The sequence below is a fragment of the Thalia democratica genome, unplaced genomic scaffold (assembly GCF_965202585.1).
Source record: "Thalia democratica unplaced genomic scaffold, ktThaDemo2.hap1.1 HAP1_SCAFFOLD_887, whole genome shotgun sequence".
Lineage (NCBI taxonomy): Eukaryota > Metazoa > Chordata > Thaliacea > Salpida > Salpidae > Thalia > Thalia democratica.
The window spans coordinates 1-21,614 of record NW_028139836.1 but is presented as its reverse complement, the minus strand read 5'-3'; positions in this window follow the sequence as shown (position 1 = coordinate 21,614).

Below are 21,614 nucleotides of genomic sequence, written 5' to 3'. Positions count from 1 at the left end.
CACTTTAAGTAACTCTTATTACAAATCATTAATTTACAGATATATAAACTACATTAATACAATCAGAACTAACCAACTTAATTTTTTGTTGTAAATAAACTTCTACACTTAGATTAGCTTGCTGTCTCTTTGGGCTTCATTCATGAATACAAAACTTCTTTATACAAGCATATAAAGCTTAGCACAAATGTTGCTACTTTTAAGTGATTTTATTTATTTTTGAGTCTTATTTAAGTTTTCTCTTAATTTAAGATAGCCTAGTAATGTTAGGAGAATGAAGCCCAACAAAGCAAATATATGTTTATAAACCAAGGATACAACTCTATGAATAGCTAATATGAATTTGTGCAAAACTTAATTAACATCTAAAGCTTAATGTTATTCAAGCATGAGAACTCAAAAAATTTAATAGTAACAAAAGGACTCAACAATTAATAAATAGAAAATCTAAAACTTTAAGACAAAGTATCAAGATTTATTGTAAATATCCAAAAAACCTTAACTTTGTTACTGAATATTCAACTAGTATTACTGGTAACCCTAGCAATAAATACTAAGTTTTGCACAAATTTAAACAATCTAATTAACTATTAAACAAACTAACCTCAACAGCTGCTGTAGTAGGTACTCATCTTTTAATATGAATCCAAAAAAGTGTGATCCATTGCCTAATCTAAAGATGTAGGAGAAATCCAAAGTTACAACTTATAAAGACCTTTGAAAAAAGCTAGGAATTTAAAAATTTTACAGAGGTTCAAAAGATTTTTCATAAGAACTCTTTTGAATTTTTCTCTGCTCAGTTCACTTTACAATGATGTTTTAAAGATTTCAAAGACTGAGATGCAAGTTTTTAAAGCCTCTTGATGGTTTTTTTAATGCATCATGTAAGTGCACTCAAACTTATTGATCTTGTCTGAACATGTCATGCTTGTAGTATAAAACTTGTCATAATTTTTATGAATAAAGGTGTATGCATTATGTGATGAACTAGAAGATAAAAAAAAGATTTTTTCAAAAGTTTTGCATGAGAAAAATAATACAAATTATCAACATAAACTTTCAAGACTGTTGAATGCCAAACTAGGTCAAATGCTTTCTTAAACTTACTCACACAATGTAGAAATATAAGAATTCTTTTGAATTTTTCTCTACTTATTTCACTTTACAATAATGTTTCAAAGATTTCAGAGGCTGATATGCAAGTTTTTAAAGCCTCTTGATGATTTTTTTTGCATTAAGTAAGTGCATTCAAGCCAATTGATCTTGTCTGAACATGCCATACTTGTAAGTATAAAAACTTATCATAATTTTTATGAATAAAGATATATGGTTCTGTGATGAACTAGAAGATGAAATAAAGAAATTTTTCAAAGGTATTGCATGAGAAAAAGAATATAAATTATCAACATAAATTTTCAAGACTGTTGAATGCCAAACTAGGTCAAATGCTTTCTTAAACTTACTCACACAATGTAGAAACATAAGATTTTTAGAAGATAAAATAAGCCACAACTATCAAGTTTTATCTTCAAGAATATTGACAATCAAATAGAGTTTGCTTAAATAGCTCACATAAACAGTATAAAAACGAAAAAAAAGTTTTAGAGTTACTTTACACTTACAGCATCTAGAGCTGTTTTTACTACAAGTGCTTTTCTCAAAAGAATATTCATTGAAAAAAATATTTTGCAAAGTACTATTTTATTGTGATGTCACATTAAAATGTAAGATTTTACAAAATTTATAAAAACTACAAATTGAAACAATATCTTAGCACAGCAGGGTGGTTTTTAGCTTTTTCGAACACAAAATACTTTTTATTTTACATAATCTTAAACCTTAGATACTTTTTTTTTTGGTAAAAAATAAATTGTTTATATCTTATTATCATTTCAGTTTATTCTTTTGAAGTTTTTCTTAATTTCTACCTTTTTTACTACATTAAAGATAATTGGTTGAACGTATTGTTTAATATTTAAGCTACAGTAATTCATTGTGCTCATATAAACTACATTGACAACTTTATAAAAAAGTATAGACTGAGTTTTCAACTCTAAATTTTACTTTTTTTTTCTGTTTGTTTTAAAGATGTTTATTACTTAACAGTTTGCATAAGATTAATTATATTTAGTTTAAAGCCTTTATTTTCATCAGGTAATATCTTTACATTTAACTTTTGCAAACTCATTTTAGTTATAATTTAGTTTCAATCCTTTTGCCATATTTGCCAAAACTACTGAGTTTTTGTAGTCACTGATATAACAACTTTTTGAAGCAGGTAGAAAATAAAAAGCCATATTGTTCATAGTGAGTCAATGCTAAATAAAGACACAATTATCAAAATATTCATGAATGATTGTGCCATCATTATTCCATCATTGTGCCTGACACCCAAGCTAGTCTAAGTTGATAAGATAAGTTTAATAACAGTTAATGTTAATCAAGATCATATAAAAAAGAAAGATTAACCTACCTAATTCAGTCAGAGTTAAAAATAATTTATTTACCCTGAGATATATTGTTGTTTTAATGATGACAAACTAGCCTGTGTAGTCTGAGAGTGGGTAATCTATTGAGACTTATACATTTTACAGTCATACAACATGTGGAAACAATTTATACCTTCATTATTTTCTAAAATTCCGTATTAAGCTATCACTTAAAATAGTTCTGTTTATTGTTAACTAACAAAATGAAACTTCTATTTATAACTTAAAATTTACATGAAAATATTGAGCTGAACACAATTTTAAAGTAAATATTTTAGTAAAATATTTATATACTTAAGTATAGAGATCATTCTTTAACAATTTGCAGGGTTGACACTTTTTTGTTCAAAAAGCTGTCCTGTGTGAACTTAAACTGTCATGAGTCATCCTGATTTTTCGTCTTTTTCAAAATAGGTTAATTTTAACATTTAAAATTAATAAAATAAAGTTTTTCTACAAAACTTGTTATATTATAAAATAAAAAGTATTGAAACTAAATCAACTGAGGTCCATTCTAAATCTAGAATATAATCTGTTCTGAGAATTTTTAAATAGAATTAAACTATTCTTAGCCAGCCTGAGTAAAAAAAATTCAAAAAATTCTTAGTATGTAGCAACCCTGAAAGTGTAGTAAATTTATACTTAAAAACCTTGTTCCAATCAAAATTATAACAAGTAAACTTTTAACAAGAATCAATAAAGTTATTATATATTTTAATATTTTTTTTTTCATTATTTAAATATTTAAAAAAATTTTATCACACCTAACTTTTGAATAATATATAGATAGTAGTTAAATATCTTTTGCATAAATATATATACAAAGTTTATGTTATATAACATTCATGTTATTAGTTAAATTTTGGTCAGTGAAAAATTATTATTATAAATTAATTTAAGTATTACAAAGTAAAATATCTCAAATATATTTTCTTTTTTTTTTAATATTAATTCCTATAGTTAAGACTAATTCTAAAAATAAATAAAACTTTCTGCAAAATAGTCACACTAATGTTTAAAATTTAAAGAACTTTAAGTTATCCCAGGTGTTTTTTTTTTAATTTCTAGGATTTTTTTTCTGTTAATATAGAATACCTGGTTTTTGAATTTTTACTTAATTTTTAAATTACAGGTTATTTGGCCACCTTGTGTAAAGAAATAAAATTAACAGTATGTTCAGTATAGATTTAAAATATGGTTGCTTCTCTAAGTTTTTAAACTTTCTTGAAAGACTAAAAACTATACTATGTAACATAAAACTATCTTAAGTTATTCAGATTTTTTAATAAACTAAAAAAAATATTCCTCTTTCTACATATTTATACATCATAAACTTTTTATTTTAAAAAATAACAAAAAATATGTAAACTCCGCTGAATTTGATGTTTATCAAACTTATGTTGTTATAGTTTGTCAAAGTGTAAAAAAGGAAAAGCCACAAGGAATAATAAAATTAAGATTATTTTTATACTCCACTCTTTCACTAAGTACGTTATATAATAAAAAATTAATCAATTAAAAAGTATTGTTACTGCTTTATTTTATTCTCATTTACAGAGTTACCAAGTTTTTTTGAGAAAATTTTTCAAGGTTTTCTGAATTTCTTCCAGGCTTAAGTACACGTTTATGGGTCTATTTTTAATTTAAAGCTAATTTGAGGTTCACTGTGTTAGGTAGTATAACAAATAGAAAAGATACTGTAAAGCTTCTGTAAATGATAAAATAAATTTTTGTCGTTTAAAAAAAGATTATTAATAACTGGTAAATTTTTCGTGTCAAACTAAAATTTTACTACTTAGTATGTAAAAATGTTTAAAATTCCAGGATTTTCAAGGTTTACAAAACCTTTGTTCAAAATTCCAGTTTTTTTATAACTTATCAAATTCCATAATTTTCAAGGATTCCAGTTTTATTTTTTACAACCCTGCATTTAATATGCAAAAAAAAAATAGTTTTGAATTTAAAAAAATCTTATAACTACCAAGAGTTTTTTTTTGAGTCAGTTAGCATTTGTTTAAAAAAGTGTTTAACTAGGCATTAGTGTCTTGAGTTATCTAAAATATTTAACAGACTTAAAAAAACATCAAGAGTTATCCTAAGTGTATTTAATATATTAATTTTTTGGCTGCCATTTATTTTTACATAAATTATCCTTAAGAAAATACTTTACACGTATAATGTATATATATATATATTGATATATATATATATGTATATAGAACAAAGTATTTAAAGTATAAAGTTAATTTAACTTTAAGAGGGAGCAGTTGTCTAACAAAATTATGAAGTTTTCTCAGAAATATTTTATACTACTATATACTATTTTCATCTAAACCAGGGCTGAAAAAAATTAATGAAAAATTAAAAAATAAAAAATATTGTTGTACAATTGCTACCTCTTATCCTTATAATAAACAACTATTGAGTGAGCTGTATTTTAGAGCTTTCACATTATTTAGTAAATTTAAATGGTAAACGGGTCGAGATTGCAAAAAGCCAAAATTGCAACAGGTGACTAAATTGTACGAGGGGACTAAATTGCACGAAGATACTTTTGCACGACGACAAACTTGCACGAGGCAATAAAATTGCACAAAGACAATTTCACCATGGGTAAATTTTGCACGAGTCACAACTTTGCACAGAAGGTGCACGAGAGTCAAACTATACAAAAACAGAAAAATATAAAAAAAGTTAAAAACAGAAATAATAAAATAATGTGAAACACAAAAATTAAAAATAAAAGACAAACTAATAAAAAAACGAAAAAAAAAAAACTGACCGAGAGTAAGGGTAAAGGGTAACAGTGATGATAAAATAAATAAACAATTAGTAGAAATTATAACAACAAACAAATAAATAAATAAAAACAAATTAATTAAAAAAAAAAGCTACTGACCGAGGGTAAGGGTTAGGGGATACAGTTAAAATTGAGAAAAAATTAAGATAAACAAAAAAAAAAATTCAACTTGTGGAAAAATGTCTTCGTGAAAAGTTTTCTGCTCGTGCAAAAGTGTCTCCATGTAAAAGTTATATTATTGATAAAGGATATATTTTGTTTTTTGACGCTAAAACATTGAAGTTGACAGAAGTTGCTATGTAGTAGCAAGAGGCATCAATTCCTACTCTTGCGCAAAAGTGCCTAGTTTCAAATAAATACAAAAAAAGGGTCCCAAAAAATATCTAAGCATATTTTTACTCGAGTGTATTAATAATATTTTTTTTGTCGCAGTAAGAACAGTAGTCAATATTAATGTAAAGTTTTAGAATTCCGTTTATGGTTTATTTTTCATATGAAAATAACACTTCGGCTTAGTTTCTTATTGTTGTTTAATGTAACTATTTCATTTTTTAACTTTTTAAACTGTTTTTAGCAACCTTGTTTTATTTTTAAGATTTACATCTACACAGTCAAAATCTTGCTTGTATTATGGTTAACCTGCATTTAACACCTTATTTATGTAATTATAGATATATTTCCATGATAAAGTTTAAATATTGAAATTTTCCGTTAATATGCTTATTTTTGAATATTTTATTTGCTTAAAAAATTAAAAACTAGTTGCTAGTAATGATCTACCCAATCCACTATTTAGAATCCGGATCCTATTTTTTTTAGTTTTATGCAGTTACGAACAAACTTATAAAACTTAATTATTATAATACCATTTATAAGTTAAAATTGTTTGATACTTATATTTTGTTTAAAAATAAAAATTACTTGTATAAAATATCAGTTTAAGCGTTAAATTTAAAGTTACTTACAGGACTGAATTTAAATTTTGTACCTTGTATGACGTAAAAGAAAACGAAATTAAGTGTAAGGGGCTTTAAGAAATACCGACCTTATATTTGAACTACAAAATAAAAATAAATTCTTTAGGAACTGCTTATGTTTACATACATAGAACTAAGTAATTTAGTAAATAACGTTTACTGTTATCAAGGCCTTTAAGCTACAAACAAACCTAATCTGGTTTTTTTAAGTTGATATGAAGAAATAAAAGTTTTTCGCCAGTTTTTGGTAGCAATCGATTTCGCTTTTGTTTGTAAAAGTTACCAGCTTCTGAAAATAACCTTTCAAAATAAACAGAAGATGGTGGTACTGAAAGATACCTTCTTGCAAACCTGGTAAGATGTCTATATTTCTCCTTAGTTCAGCACCAAGACAAGACTTCAGCTTCTTTCACTTCTTCAGCAGATAATTTTTTTCTGCCAATGAAACTAATTTTTGACTCAATCTTATGATCAACTAAACCTTTTTGTACACTTTCGCGATTGTTTGCACTTGTTTCCAATTTAGATGTAGAATAGAACACAAACAATATTTTTGGAAACATCATTTTTAGGTTGTTGAGCTTTAAGTTTATTCAATGGTACTAAAGGAACTTGACCACTTAGACTAGTCTCTGGACAAATATGATTTTTTACTTCTGAAAAGTAGCCTTACAGCTTCCTGTTTGAGATTAGCAGGAAAATAGTAAAGTCGATACCGTTGATCAGAAGCTGTTGTGAGTAAATAAAATTTGCTATCATGAATGCGTTTTTTTTACAACACTGCTGTGTTACTATGTAAAAAGCAGCTCATTAAGGAGGCTAACAAGTTCCAATCATCAGCTGTAAGAAAATTTTCGGGTTTAAAATTGTTAGACACGTAGTTCTGAACACACGTTTTTGTTTTTCTAGTCTTTTCAGCAGCATAAAGTAGGTTGAGTTCAACAATCTTTAACATCTCCCACAAGTAGCAAAGCTTTTGCACTGACACTGATGAACCTAAAGTGACCTGGATTATTTTAGTTTCTCGCAAGCTGTAGAAGAATGATCAAAGTGGCCAACAGCTAGAAAGGCCTTGGCTATTAACACGTTTCTGTTATTTTTTGAAAACAGTGAATTTATAATTATCAGTTGAAGCTTGTAAGTGAAACAGGGTGCTGAAGAGAATTCTAAGAAAAACATACCGGCCTTCACGTTAAATGCATTGTTGCGCAGAAAACTTGTTGAACAATCGCTGCTTCTTGAAGTTTTAGTAACCAAGTATTAAATGAGCCGTATTTAAAGAATTTTCACTTAGTTTATATAACTAAATGAGAATAAAATAGTTATAATAAAACTGTAACGACTTTAATCAAATTGAAATACATCAAAACTTAAGTATATTTTATAAGTTAAAAAAAGAAAATAATTTAAGTTTATAAATAGAACTAAGTTGTACAGTTAGTAGAAGCATATAGTGTTCAAGGTACTTTAAATTACAAATTCACTTTTTTGTTCTAATGGATGTATGTACCTGTATGTTTACAACAAATAGTTGTGTTACCAAAATTTAAACTAGTCTATTTCGCTTGATTATTTTTTTTATATTAAGCATTTAAACACAATATTAAAAGAATATACAACCAGCAGAAAGTGATCGCAGAAAAAAAGTCTTTCCAAACTTAAACATAAACAAAAACAAGTCTTTCCAAGCTTAGATTGTCAAAATGTTAAGTATCTACATAATATCGTTTCAAAACAGTTTTAGATCAACAACTCTTTAAACATAAAAATCTCGATTTCAAAAATGTTGCATCGAGCAAATAATATTAATTAGAGCTGATCGTTGCATAAAAACTATTTATTTTTAATGACACACGAAAAAAATATAGCGCTTTGAACATGAGCCGTCATTTTGCAAAGCTAGCTGATTCTCCGGCAAAAAATTCTTATTCAATTTATCGTTTGCTTTGTTTCAAACATTTACTTTTTCCTTTATACTTTTCTTTTTAACTTTGCAGTTTTTGTATCTCATTCTATACAAATTTTAATGTTCATCTGTATCAACTTAAACATTGACCTTTGCACCATAAGCCAACGTGTACGGTGGCACCAACTCAGCTGAATCTCCTGCGACAACTACTTGATCAAGTTAATTTGAACATTTACTTCTGCAGAATAAGCCCACGCATTTGGTGGTACAAACTTAACGTTTCTAGCTATCATTTGTGAATTTTAACTACTTATATATTTTTGTTGAACGATAAACAAAAGCGATCAAAAAGTTTGGTCAAAGGATCTGGTGTACAAAGGAACCTTTAGGTTATCGAGTCGTGCACCACATGCTATTAAAGTTTCTTACGAGCTACTAGAATTAAACTTTTATCATTTAAATATTTAAATTTTTACTAATAAAAAAATTAGTTAAACGAAATAAAAAAAAAACTTAATGAAAAATAACTCAATTTTGTGTATAAAAATGTACTTAAAAACTTGTTTAATAATATAAAATCTCAAAAATATTTTTAACTTTAAATCAACTTATAAAAGGAGATGAACAATACTTATAGCAACCATTTGAATACTTAAATCGCGCGCTCCACATCCGGTACCAACGAGGAAGCATGAGTGGCCACGTCCTGAACCAGTAAGTTGTATCTTCCTTCCGTTGCAACACAACTGGAGTCGTGAACTGAGTGAAACCTCTTAAAGTAGATAAATTTGAAATTGCCAAACGATTTCAGTTGTGATTCTTATTTTACTGTGGAAGAAAGTATATTAGTACTTTGCAGTACATGTTTATTTTTATTTCTAAACAAAATAAAAATGGTTTTAGCTCTTTAACCATTTAGCAGTCAGTCGCAAACCGAGGGATTAATAAAAGATCAGATTGTTCCAAAGCTAATAATAATCTGGCTCCTGACGAGACTACCGTACCTGTTTCAGAGGCGTTTTCACATAAAACCCAAGTAACTCAGAAAACAATATAAGCATTTACGACTTAAAAATTACTTAATTGAAATTTTGACCTAATTATTACAAAAAGAACTTACACTTTTTTGTACATTTTGATGAACTTATAAAATAAACTTATAAAAGCTTTAAGTTTAATTTTTAAAATGATTTATAAAAATTTAAATTTCACTGTAAAACAGCTGAGTGATTTTAGCCCAGGCAACATCATTGTATATTTAAATAATAAAACAAAACTTATTTTTGTTAGACGCTAAGTTAAAAACAATGAAATGTCACTATACAGATGTCATGATTGAAACGGTGAAATGACATGTGCGTTTATGCCAGTTTAAAATGTAAAAATTAGTAGAATAATATACTAAGCTCAATATTGTTTCCATACTGAAAGACTAAAAAGTATAGTTAAAAATTATTAGCTTCATATTTCTCTTTTATCGCTTACTGAAAAATCGACATTGAAAATTTATAACTTTTTGTAGCGATAATCTAAATCTAAATAAACCAATTATTACGTAGCACAAGATATTTTAAAACATAACAAACATTTTTGTTTGATTTGATAAAATTAACCTGGCACTCATTACTTGTGGATTGGAAGATCAGATTGAGTTTTTTGTTTTTATTAACTTGCTCGTGCCTTGTAAACGGGCAAGTAAAGAACGGGCGCAACGCAAATGTGGGAGAAGTTCCGTACCAAGTGTCCTTGAAGTTTCTCGAGTACGCAAAAACACTCAACCTAAATGATGACCCTGAATATTATTATTATCAAGAAGACGTCATTCGGTCGCCTAATCGTTTAGATGCTAACAAGTTTCGACATTTCTGCGGTGGATCTCTGCTGAACAGTCAGTGGGTTATGACAGCGGCGCACTGTTTCAATAGAGACTCAGCCAGCTACAAAGTTGAAATACTGAGAATTGCAGTTACTGCAGGCACCATATACAATGAATTGAATCAACAGGATCCCACCCGCAGAACTGTCGTCTCGGAAAACTTTTTACTTGCACGAAAACTTCCACTCGGAGCCTGTAAAGTTAAGTGCTAACAGGTACGACATCGGCTTGGTGCTTCTCAGAAATAAACTTTACGATGAACCGATGAACATGAATTAACTTTGAGTTTAAAAACATTTCACTTAAATGAGTTTATAAATATTTTTAAACTAAAATAAAAAAGATTTTAGTGTTAAAAAGCTTTTGTTAAATAGCAAGTTAAATATAGTTCTTTGACTTTTTTATATTTTTTATAACTTATAATAAGTTAGTTTTAATATATTTAATACCACTAGATGAAACTAAAATATAAAAAGTAGTAAAAGTGTTTCATGAAAAAAATTGTCTACAAAGAATGTTAGTGTCCACAGATGTTTTTTAATAATGATCATACCTTTAGATTTTGACAAGTTATCTTTCACTTTTCAAAATACGCTTTTTATATCAAAATACGGCTAATAAATACTTACATGCCAAAAAAAAAAATTTATTAAATTTATTGTAACTTATTTTAAAATACGTCATAATAAATATGTATAGTTGGTATTTAAAACATTTTACATGAATATTTATTGAAACGTTTTGAAAACTTTTCATACTAGGATGAGGCTTGTTTTAATTCTGCTCCTGCTGCACCTCACGCTAACAACAAACAGCAAAAGGGCCGATAGGGGGGAATTCCCGCGCGCGGTGCAGGTTCACGAGCCCGCGCACGAAGCAACCGGCAGAATCGCCACCTTGGAAGAGGTGCAGAGAGAAGAATGACAGGAGGCGCTTGTTTCGAGGAAGAGGGCGGGTGGAATTGAGTGAAAGAAAGCGGCAGAAGGAAATGATAAAAAGAAAAATAATGAGAAAAATAAAAGAGTTTTTTGAGAAACAACGGAGAAGAAAAATTAAGAAAAAAATAAAGGCAATAGAAGCGATGAGCTGTAAAGAAGCCTGCCGACTTTGAAATGAGATCCAATCATTAACTTGAAAGTACAAAGTAAGTAATGAATTTAACGAAAATAAGGATTGGTAACAAAACACATTAATTTTTAGACTAGTTTTGAATTGTATGTGCTGATAAGTACATTGATCTTCATCCTGAGTTTTCACTTTGTACACTCTTTTTTAAATATAACTAGAAAGTGTACACTTAATAACTGAAAATTATAGCTAGCTATTTAGTTATAGCTAGCTACATCAAAAACATTTCCAATTATATTAAATGACGAAATTAGGTTTTCTATTTTTCTAAAGCTAGAAATAATAGTTTTTTTTTTCAAGACTAACTTATAGGAACATATATATAAATGACATAATGGTTCCTAACGTATTTAAAAAAAAAACTTTTTCATTTGTCTTTTAGCAGTTAAAATTAAAAAAAAACTTTTTGTTCTTTTTTAAGTTTATTTTTAGTTTTAAATATGTTCGTATTAATATCAATATACGTTCTAGATTAATTAACAAGTAATAAGCAAATAAATACAAAAAATTGTCTGTTTCCATTTGTCTGCCACGTTTTAATGTTTTAAAAGATTAAAAAACAGATAAAAATAAATAACATTTAGTCCACCTCTAGTTTATTTCATTTATAAAACTTAGCTAAAAGTTTAATCTATTATTAAAAATATTTTAACAAAGCTTTACTAATTTAACAAGCTGAAAATAAAAATTGGTAAAACTTGACCCTGTTTTTTGCTGAAGTTTCATTAAAAAAAAACCACTTTGTGCTAAACTGTACCAAATGTTTTTTTCATTTGTAAACATCCTCTTAGATAAAAGCCTATGAAAAATAGTGCTATGTGATTCAAGAATTACTGCCTATGATTTAAAGTAAGTCACTAATATTATGTATACACAAATAGTTTAAATAATATTTTATTAACTTAATATTGTATAAACATGTATAAGTGAATATTGAGTTCTGAAAAATTTATAATTAATAACATTAAGTGTGCTTCCATGGTGTACTACAACCAATAGTAGGCATCAACATAAATTGTATAAATTATGATTGTTTCTAATTAATAAAATTAGTGAAATGTATTATTCAACCTTTCCTGATCAATTTTTATTACTAAGTTAATAAACGTTTACAGTAAAGTACTAAGTTAATTAAATGTTATACAGATTTATATATTAACAGAATATAAGTTGATAAGAATTAAAATGTCAAACATTCTTAGTATTGAACCTAAATTTATTAAATTTTATTTATTTATATCAGGCAACAACACAATTTCTTACTGTCAACACAGCAACCCCCCAATGAAGTTATAAGGCTCACCCAATAGTGCTAAGGTAAGTTACTATTTTACACATTCAGAGTTGCCACCTAGGTCTTAATAAGAATTTTGATGGTCATGTTGTAGTTTGGAATTAAAAAGTTACTGTATAATCTAATTCTTTAAAATCTATCATTTTAGTTATGAATATGTTGTTAATATGATACATATCAGTTTTTAAATTCAACAAAAAGTATTTTTAATTTTAAACATCAGGTTTGCCTCTTAACATTTTTACATTGTGAAAAACTTGGGCTAGTTTTTGTCAACTTGAACTTATCTTTTTAAATTAAAGAGTGGCAACTCTGATTATAAGTAACTATTAAGATCTCCAGTTTCAAGTAACTGCTGTTTATTGATAAGCTTTGCAAAAACTCAACATGTTCATCCATTTATGATGATATTTGCCATGACAAGTTATCATACCTGATAGAATGTTTAGTTCATGTAATTTATTTTATTAAGAGTTAATCATACAATTTTCTGTTTTTATACCTCAAAGTATTTGTAAACACAATAAAACAAACATCTACTAATACTGGTAAGATTACTCAATGCATATGTAACATCTACTATTGATTTTTGCACACTCATCTTATGTTTGTTGTTTCATTTTGAGACTAGCTCTGCCTTAGTAAACAGTTTTTGCATGGGTTGGCATTTTCAATCCGCCAAGCTAGTTTTTGTTAGTAAATATGGTGCAAGTGTTATAAATGAAAAGATTTTACAAGAGTTAATAAATTTACATAAGATTGAACAATTAGCCTCATTTGTTAACTAAAACTTTTTCATGTTAATGAGTTGTAAAGTGTATGACACCCAAAAAAAAATCTTAAATTTATTTATCTCAAGTAACTAATGTAAATTATACAGATACTTAAAAAAAAACAACAACGATTATATTTATAACTTAAATTGACTATATTTTTTCTATATTCTACTTGTATGTAGTTGTTATTGTTTTAATAAAAAATGTTTAGTATGCGTTTTCTACATAATATTATTTTATAGAAATATTGAGGTTGGTACTTATACCATATGGATACACCTAGTAATTATGCAAATTTCAAATGACTTCTATTAAGTAGTGATCTAACTGAGTTTTTCCTAATTTTCCTTAATTTTTATTTAATCAAAGACTGATTGATCAGTTTTCAGTCACTCAGGCTGGCTTAAATGCTTCAAAGATTTTGTAATAGACTAGTAAAATTATTTAAAAATTAACAATTTTGCCTCATTTATGGCTTTAAGACCTTTTACTTTTATTAGGAAATTAGAAATTAAAATTTCAGACTTCAGCTCAAAAGTATCAATCATTATCTACTTTTTATATTTTTTTTCTATTTTTTTCACAGGTTTGACAACTTCCTAGTTAGTTTCCCAAATTCATGCTATTAAGTATTGACGAGGTAATGGCCAACATTCAAAACCATTGAAAAATGTCGGGACACAAGTAGCTGGATGTTCAGCCAGGCAGGACACCACTTCCGAGGTAACTATGTTTTATTTATTATTTTATTATAATGTTTACAACAAATAGTGAAATATATATATAAAGTTGAGAACAACTTTTAAAATTAGGTTTAATTTAAGTTATCCAGTGTTAGTGGTATTAACAGTTAAAGTTTGTGTTCATTCTTTGATCCTCTTACTGGACTAGGGTCTACAGAGTTTTTAGTTTAAAAGCCATCAGATTGTTTTTTAAATTGCTCTTTCTGTTTTGCTTAACAAGATTTGTTTTATATACTAAAATTTACAATATATACAGTGTTGGCATTTATTTTATCAAATATATACAGGGTTGCCACCTGGAAAAACCTGGAATTAAAGAAATTTTGTAAAAAACCTAGAATTTTAACAATTTTCACATCTTTAGTAGTAAATCTATCATATAAATAAAAATGTCATCATCAATTTTTTTTATTAAAAAACATATTTTAAGTAGCTTTTCAATGTTTTTATACTATTTAACACAGTTTTTAACCACTAACTTAAATCTAAACTATAAATAGACCCAAAAATGTGTACTTTTAAAAACCTTGAAGAAAATTGGAAAACCTAGAAAACTTTTTGAAAAAACGATTGGCAACCCTGTATATATTTCATTGACATTTTCTATAAGCTTATTAGTAAGTACAAATTAATGTGGCCCCGATGTACTGCTTAAGAATTAAGAAAATTAAAGTCGATATCCTTGGAAATAAACCTTGAGTTTTAAACACTAACCATAGAAACATTTTGTCTGTTATAGTAAACTAGTCCCAACTTAGCCGTATTAATTTAAAAAATAACTAGTTTATAACCAAAGACAACGAGCAATTAAAAAATCGTTTCAACACAATTAATTTGTTCATTTAAAGTAATATCAAGGGTGCCACACTCTTATGCTGTTTTGAACTTATCAAAAAAATAAGGAAAACTCTCCTATTTATAATTCGTACTTTAAGCTTAGGCTGACACTGTGAAGTCTTGTTTTTATTTAAACTTAAGACAGGTTTTATTGATCTTGTAGTAGTACTTAGTTATTTTTTATAAATGATTTTTTCAAGAGCTTGATTTAATATTTTGAAATGTTGTATTTTTCTAGACTTGTAGTTAGCTACACTTAGTAATAAAATTGTGATTGTGGTTTAAAGTTTTAAAGTTAAGGTGATACAATACAAGATTGCTCTAAAAACCTGGCATTTGAAAATTTAGGCGAAAACAAGAATTTCTTACAAAAATCAACAAAAAAACCTGAAATTTTAAACTAATCTACAAGTAGCAAAATTTCGGATTTTAAAAGATTAATGAAAATTATGTATCATTTATAGAAACACAATTAAACTAGCTTTACATTATCTTTTTATTGTTTTTATAATACTTTCGACAGTTTTTTTTTTACTTAAATAAAGTAAATTTTTTTTAACCTTGAGATTTCAGAAACCCTGGAAGAAATTTACAAAAAACTTGTGGCAACCCTACTCAAGACAATTTTTTGACTCAAATATTGACAACTATGTATAATGATTGTTTTAAGTGTTAATTATTGGTCAAAAATGGTTTTTCAAAATTGTTATATTTTGATGTTTTGTTTTTTTTTCGTAAAAAGTAGTGATCACGCACAACTTTTTTAATATATTATACATTTGTCGTTATTACAAAATAGGACTATTTTCGCTTTTGTCATTTTTATTTGCCTTGTAAAATAATCTTTTATATCTTTTAAAACTGATGTAAAACTAAAGCTATTATTTTAGATTCAATTAAAATTTTACCCCTTGTAGTAGTTTTTGTTTACTTAAAATTTCAGCACTTGTTTACTGAGTTAATAGTTTCTTTAAACTAGTTAGTTAATGTAAATGTTAGAGTATTACTAGTTTTAAGTACAGTAACCTGTCGCTTATTTACGCATATTGTGTCCACAGAAAAATGCGTAAAGATACGAGAGATCGTAAAGATACTAGAGGTACCAAATGTACTAACCATAATGGCTGTTTTTTGATATTGCTACTTAAAAGCAGACTGAGGACTTTCTCACTTAACAATTTGTTTACTTTATTTATAGATATAAAAATATAAGATAAATTTATACATACATTAAAAAAAAGATTTAAATTTATATAAATTAATAATACTTGTACAAACAGTTTTTACTAGTTCTAATATTGTGTAGGTTTTATATTTATCTTTATTTTTATGTGACTTATTTGATACTTAACATTTATATTATGTTCTACTTAGCAAATTTAATTTATAATTAAGCATTTGTTTAGAATAAAGAAATGTTTGGTGTCTATATTAAAATTTGTTTTTGCAACCTTCTCCAAAAATATGCATTTGGTGTTGTAATGGATTTCTTCTTTTGAACAAGAAAATGTTTAATAAAAAAAAAGTTGTTTATGTTACTACAATTTTTTTTAATCTGACCTTTGCCCACATAAGGATAAACCTGTCTTGCATTATATTAAAGATATATTAAGGGATTATTTGAGTAGGAACGAAATTTTATGACATAAGAATTTGAGGAATTGAAAATATTTATTTATCAAAAGGTATAAAAGCAGGGGTGTTAAGACAGCTAAGCTACAAAGGTTGAAGCAATAGATTACAATAGGCTCCTTATGGAAGGCACAAACTAAAAATAGTTTTTGTGTTTTAAACTCTCATTATTTCATTATATTTTCATTACTTAAAACAGTCATATTTCTTTCAGAATTCTAATTTAATCTCTAATTGATAACAAAATTTCTGCTATAATGAGGTATAACCAAACGTTTACTAATTAGTCAAGTAACATAGTTTTTACATAAGTAATACAGGTTTTATGCATGCTACATACAGATATTATTATTTGTGTTGTTCTTTGATTTTGAAACTTAACTAAAAAATTTAAACTTTGCCACAAATAAATTTTTATATTATAATTTAACTTGTTGTGTTTTTAGGTAAAAATTTGTTTTAACTATAAGTTTTTATATAAAGCACTCGAGCGGGATTTCAAATTTTTGTAGCTATTACAAGCACCAGATTGTTTAAATTTCAATAGTTACGTCACAATTTAAATAAGCTACGTTAAAATGCACCTCAACTTTTAGCTCACTTTATTAACTACATTTTTGCTTAAGCAAAGTTTACTTTGAAAATTAACTAGAAGAAAAAAGAAAGCTACGTACAGCTTTTATTATTGTTATTGATATTGTATCGATTTTAAAACTTAATTAAAATTTAAACTTTACCTTAAACTCGATCGTAATATTAAAATTTAATTTGTTTAGTTTTAAAGTAAAAATTGTGAGTAAAAATTTGTTTTTATTTTAATTCAATTGTTTAAATTCTTTTTTCCATGACTGTCACATACATTTTTAGATTTATTTAAGCACTGACGAGGTCTTTGACCGAAACTTAGTTTGTAAAATAAATTCTTAAAAGAATAAGTTCATGTCTTTATCTATAAGTAACAAAAATATTTGAGAAATATAGATGTGTTATATGTATAATAAATGATGTGTTAAAATATAATAGTTATAGACAAAATTAATAAAGTAATTTTTTAAAGAAAATATAATCATTTTGAATAAAGCTCTCTAGTTTATTAAATCCTAAAAATTATTTCATTCATAACAGTTCTTTCAAAAACAAATTAAGATTATATATCTCAATAAATCCATGTCTAAAGCTAAGAGTAATCAAAAAAATTTTGTAAATTGATTGTTAGTACAAGCTTCAAGTATTAGTTAAAGTTATTACTATTCAATTGTTTATAACCATGAAATTCTTTATATGTTTTTATGAGTAAACGAATGTTTTAAATATTTTAAGAATAAGGGATTTTTTTTAATGTACAAATAGCATTAAAGCGTATAAAAAACAGTTGGTAATACGAACAATATTGTAACAGATATAACAAATCAGACTGGGGACTTTCTGCCAATTCAGCCTGAATAACCAATGAAGAGGAAGGAGCAGCCAGCTTCAAGGATCTACTTCAGTTAGGAGCAACAACTATGGTGCAGGGGACAGAGAAAATATTAAAAATTTTGTGTTTTTTTTTTTGTAATAAATCGAACTCGATTGAAACTTGTCTGGTTATAGGCCTAATTTTACCATCCGAACTCATATAACAATGTTAAACAAGTTGAATCGATGATCATTAAAGTTGCATTTAAGAGAAAATGTTTATATTCGATTAAAATTTAAGACCCCGTACTTAAACGATTATTCAAAACCTTTCCATTTTTAGATAATGTTGTAAGGACACTTATAGTTTACTCCGTAAAGATATTAAAGATAGGTTTTTAGAATTTGTAGAATATTTGACTAGCCTAAAAATCGGTCAATGACGTCTAGTGCACTTAATATGAAATGCGTTCCCAAATAATAACATACTTCCACACTTATTCAATCCACAGATTGATTACTGTAACAAATTTCCACTTTTTAATGGTATCAAAGCTTTGAAATTTTAGTAGTTTTCACAACATGATAAGTTTCTAAGAATTTAATAGTATTGGAAAATTTATGAGACCAAATACAAAAAATCAAATTTCAATAATTATATATAGAATAATAGATTGATTGTCTACTCCAAAGCTACCGTTTGGTGTACTACATCAATATTATATTTAATACCAAACCTACATCTTGACACTAAAGAGCATAAACAACTAAAATTAAGAGAAAAATAACATACTAAGTAAGACTACATTATGACGTAGTAGGTGATTTAATATAACTAAAACACTGAAATTAAATGGATAAAAAAGACATTTCGTTACTATGATAATGCACACAATTTGTAGAATTTTATGGGGAAAATTTGAGACGTTTATTATTAGTATTTAAACTTAATATGAGGAAATTATTATCACTCAAAATACATGCGTAATTACTCGTATATCAAACAAATAACTAATGATGTCGAACAGCAGAGTAACAGGGCCTAAAGAACAGAAACAAAAAAATGATGCCAAGTAGTAGAAATATTGATTAATTAAAACTATAGTTATCAAAATAATATACAGGTTAATATTTGCAAGTTGTACAAACTGCTTTTTCTCATTGTGATTAAACTAAATTAATGCAATAGCTAACTTTTAATTGACCTTAATACATAAACGAACTAAAATGGAATTAAATAACTGGTAGTTGATTTACGATAAATACTTATAACAAGTTGAATTACAATATAATAAAATTACAAAGTAAGTTGAAGTGTTTAATATAGAATAATACCAGACTGTCTACTACAAACCAGTATCATTTGTGGTACGACACCGAGGATACATACTATAAAACATTGAACTTCACTAGTAATTTAAGTATGTTAGTATTAAGTTTATAAGAAAAATAACATACTTAAAGAATATGCATAGCTACTCGTACAACAAACAAAAAACTAATTAGGTGCCGACCAGCATAAGGACGTGGCCTAAAGGACGGCTTTCGTTATTTGTGCAAAAGTCCGGGAGCAAGAATTCCTCCGATAGGAGGAATTCGCAGCGGAAGGACTTATGCACAAATAACGAAAGCTGTCCGCTACCACTTTAACTCAAAACCGAACTACTTCTTAGAGTTCAGTACCACACTTTTATCTGGTTTGGCTGTCAGGCTTACTGACTGTACTCCAAGCGTAATTAGGTTTTTAAGAAAAAACGGTTGGGAGAAAAAAGGAAAAATTTTTCGCCGGCGGAGCCGGCGAAATGCCTTTCAAAATTATGCTTTAATTTTCAATCTCAAAAATTTCCCACCCCCGATTTTCGGTTTGGGGGAATCCCAATTTTTAAAAAAATGAGGGGGGTAGGGCCTAAAAAGTTTAGTGCATAAATTATGCGATGCGTACTTAATATAAACCTTTAATTATAACAGAGAATGTGTTATTAAAAGTTTAGTACGTACCTTACGCGGGCGCGTACTTCTAAGAATAATTGTTAAGTTGTGGTTTAGAGTCTAAATTAAATTAATATAGTTTCAGATACTACATCATCCTGGTTAAGTACCTAATGTTTTACATATACATGGAAAACAGTTCATCAACCTCATAGATAGGTGTACTTTTTAATTACAGAAAATAAAGCAAATAAAAAAAGAAAGAAACTACAGACCTTTTAAATGTGTACATTGACAAATCTATTTATATGGTTGAACTGTATTCTATGTATATATTTAAACAATAGTCAGTTAACTTGCTTATGTAAACTGATTTTATTTAGATAACCTTTTAAAAACAGTATAAAACTTAAATTAATCAAAAATAAAAAACCACTTGAGATTCATCTAAACAGTTAAAATTACTTTGATTCAAGTAGTAACTATATTTTTGTCAAATAAAACTTTAAAATTGTAAAAAATTGTTTATATTCTTGGTAACTTCAGTTTTATACTGTTCCTACTAAAGAATATCACTTTACTCGTCATGTAACTTATCAAGCTAAAGTTTATCCATGATAGTTAAATTGGTCTCATTGTAAAGTAATTATTTAGCAATCTAATAAATACACTGTTACTACCATCACTACTTATCAACTAGTATACTTTAATTTACTTTATATATTCACTAATAGACTTTGAATGCTTACTTAATTGCTTTGTTTAATCACTGATCTCAGACAACTTATTGTGTGTTTCTTAAAGTGTGCATACAAATTAAAGGTGTTTGATGTTTTGAACTTATCATTTTAATACATTGTTACAAACCAAAACAGTTAAACCATACTACTTTGTGTCAACAACATATGTTTTTTAGCCTGTAGTTCATTTCAAAGCTTGTCAAATACTTGCATCATTTGAAATCTTTATGGCTGTATATTTATACTATTACCAAAATTGAGTCTTTACATTTTTCATATACATAAAAACAATACAGCAAGTTGTTGATAAATGCTTATTAGTGCAAACATATGAACAAAAGAAATTGTTGATAGATAAAAGAACAGAAAGAAGTTAGTGATAGAAGAAGAGAAAAATTTAAAAAAAGGTGAGAATAAACCTCATACAAATATACACTAACAACTTTTAAATTTTGCTTGCTGTGAATTGCTTTGTAAATATATGAGTGTAAACTTAAAATTTTGGAACATTTTGTTTACTAGCAAACCTAATCCTGATATGGTTTAACCGTTTTCTTTTGTAAAAAAATGAATAAAAAATTAAAACTTTATAACAATTAAAACAGTTTTGAAACTAATAACAATTTGGTTTTATAACTACTCTTCCTACTTATCTTTTATGCACACTTTAAGTAACTCTTATTACAAATCATTAATTTACAGATATATAAACTACATTAATACAATCAGAACTAACCAACTTAATTTTTTGTTGTAAATAAACTTCTACACTTAGATTAGCTTGCTGTCTCTTTGGGCTTCATTCATGAATACAAAACTTCTTTATACAAGCATATAAAGCTTAGCACAAATGTTGCTACTTTTAAGTGATTTTATTTATTTTTGAGTCTTATTTAAGTTTTCTCTTAATTTAAGATAGCCTAGTAATGTTAGGAGAATGAAGCCCAACAAAGCAAATATATGTTTATAAACCAAGGATACAACTCTATGAATAGCTAATATGAATTTGTGCAAAACTTAATTAACATCTAAAGCTTAATGTTATTCAAGCATGAGAACTCAAAAAATTTAATAGTAACAAAAGGA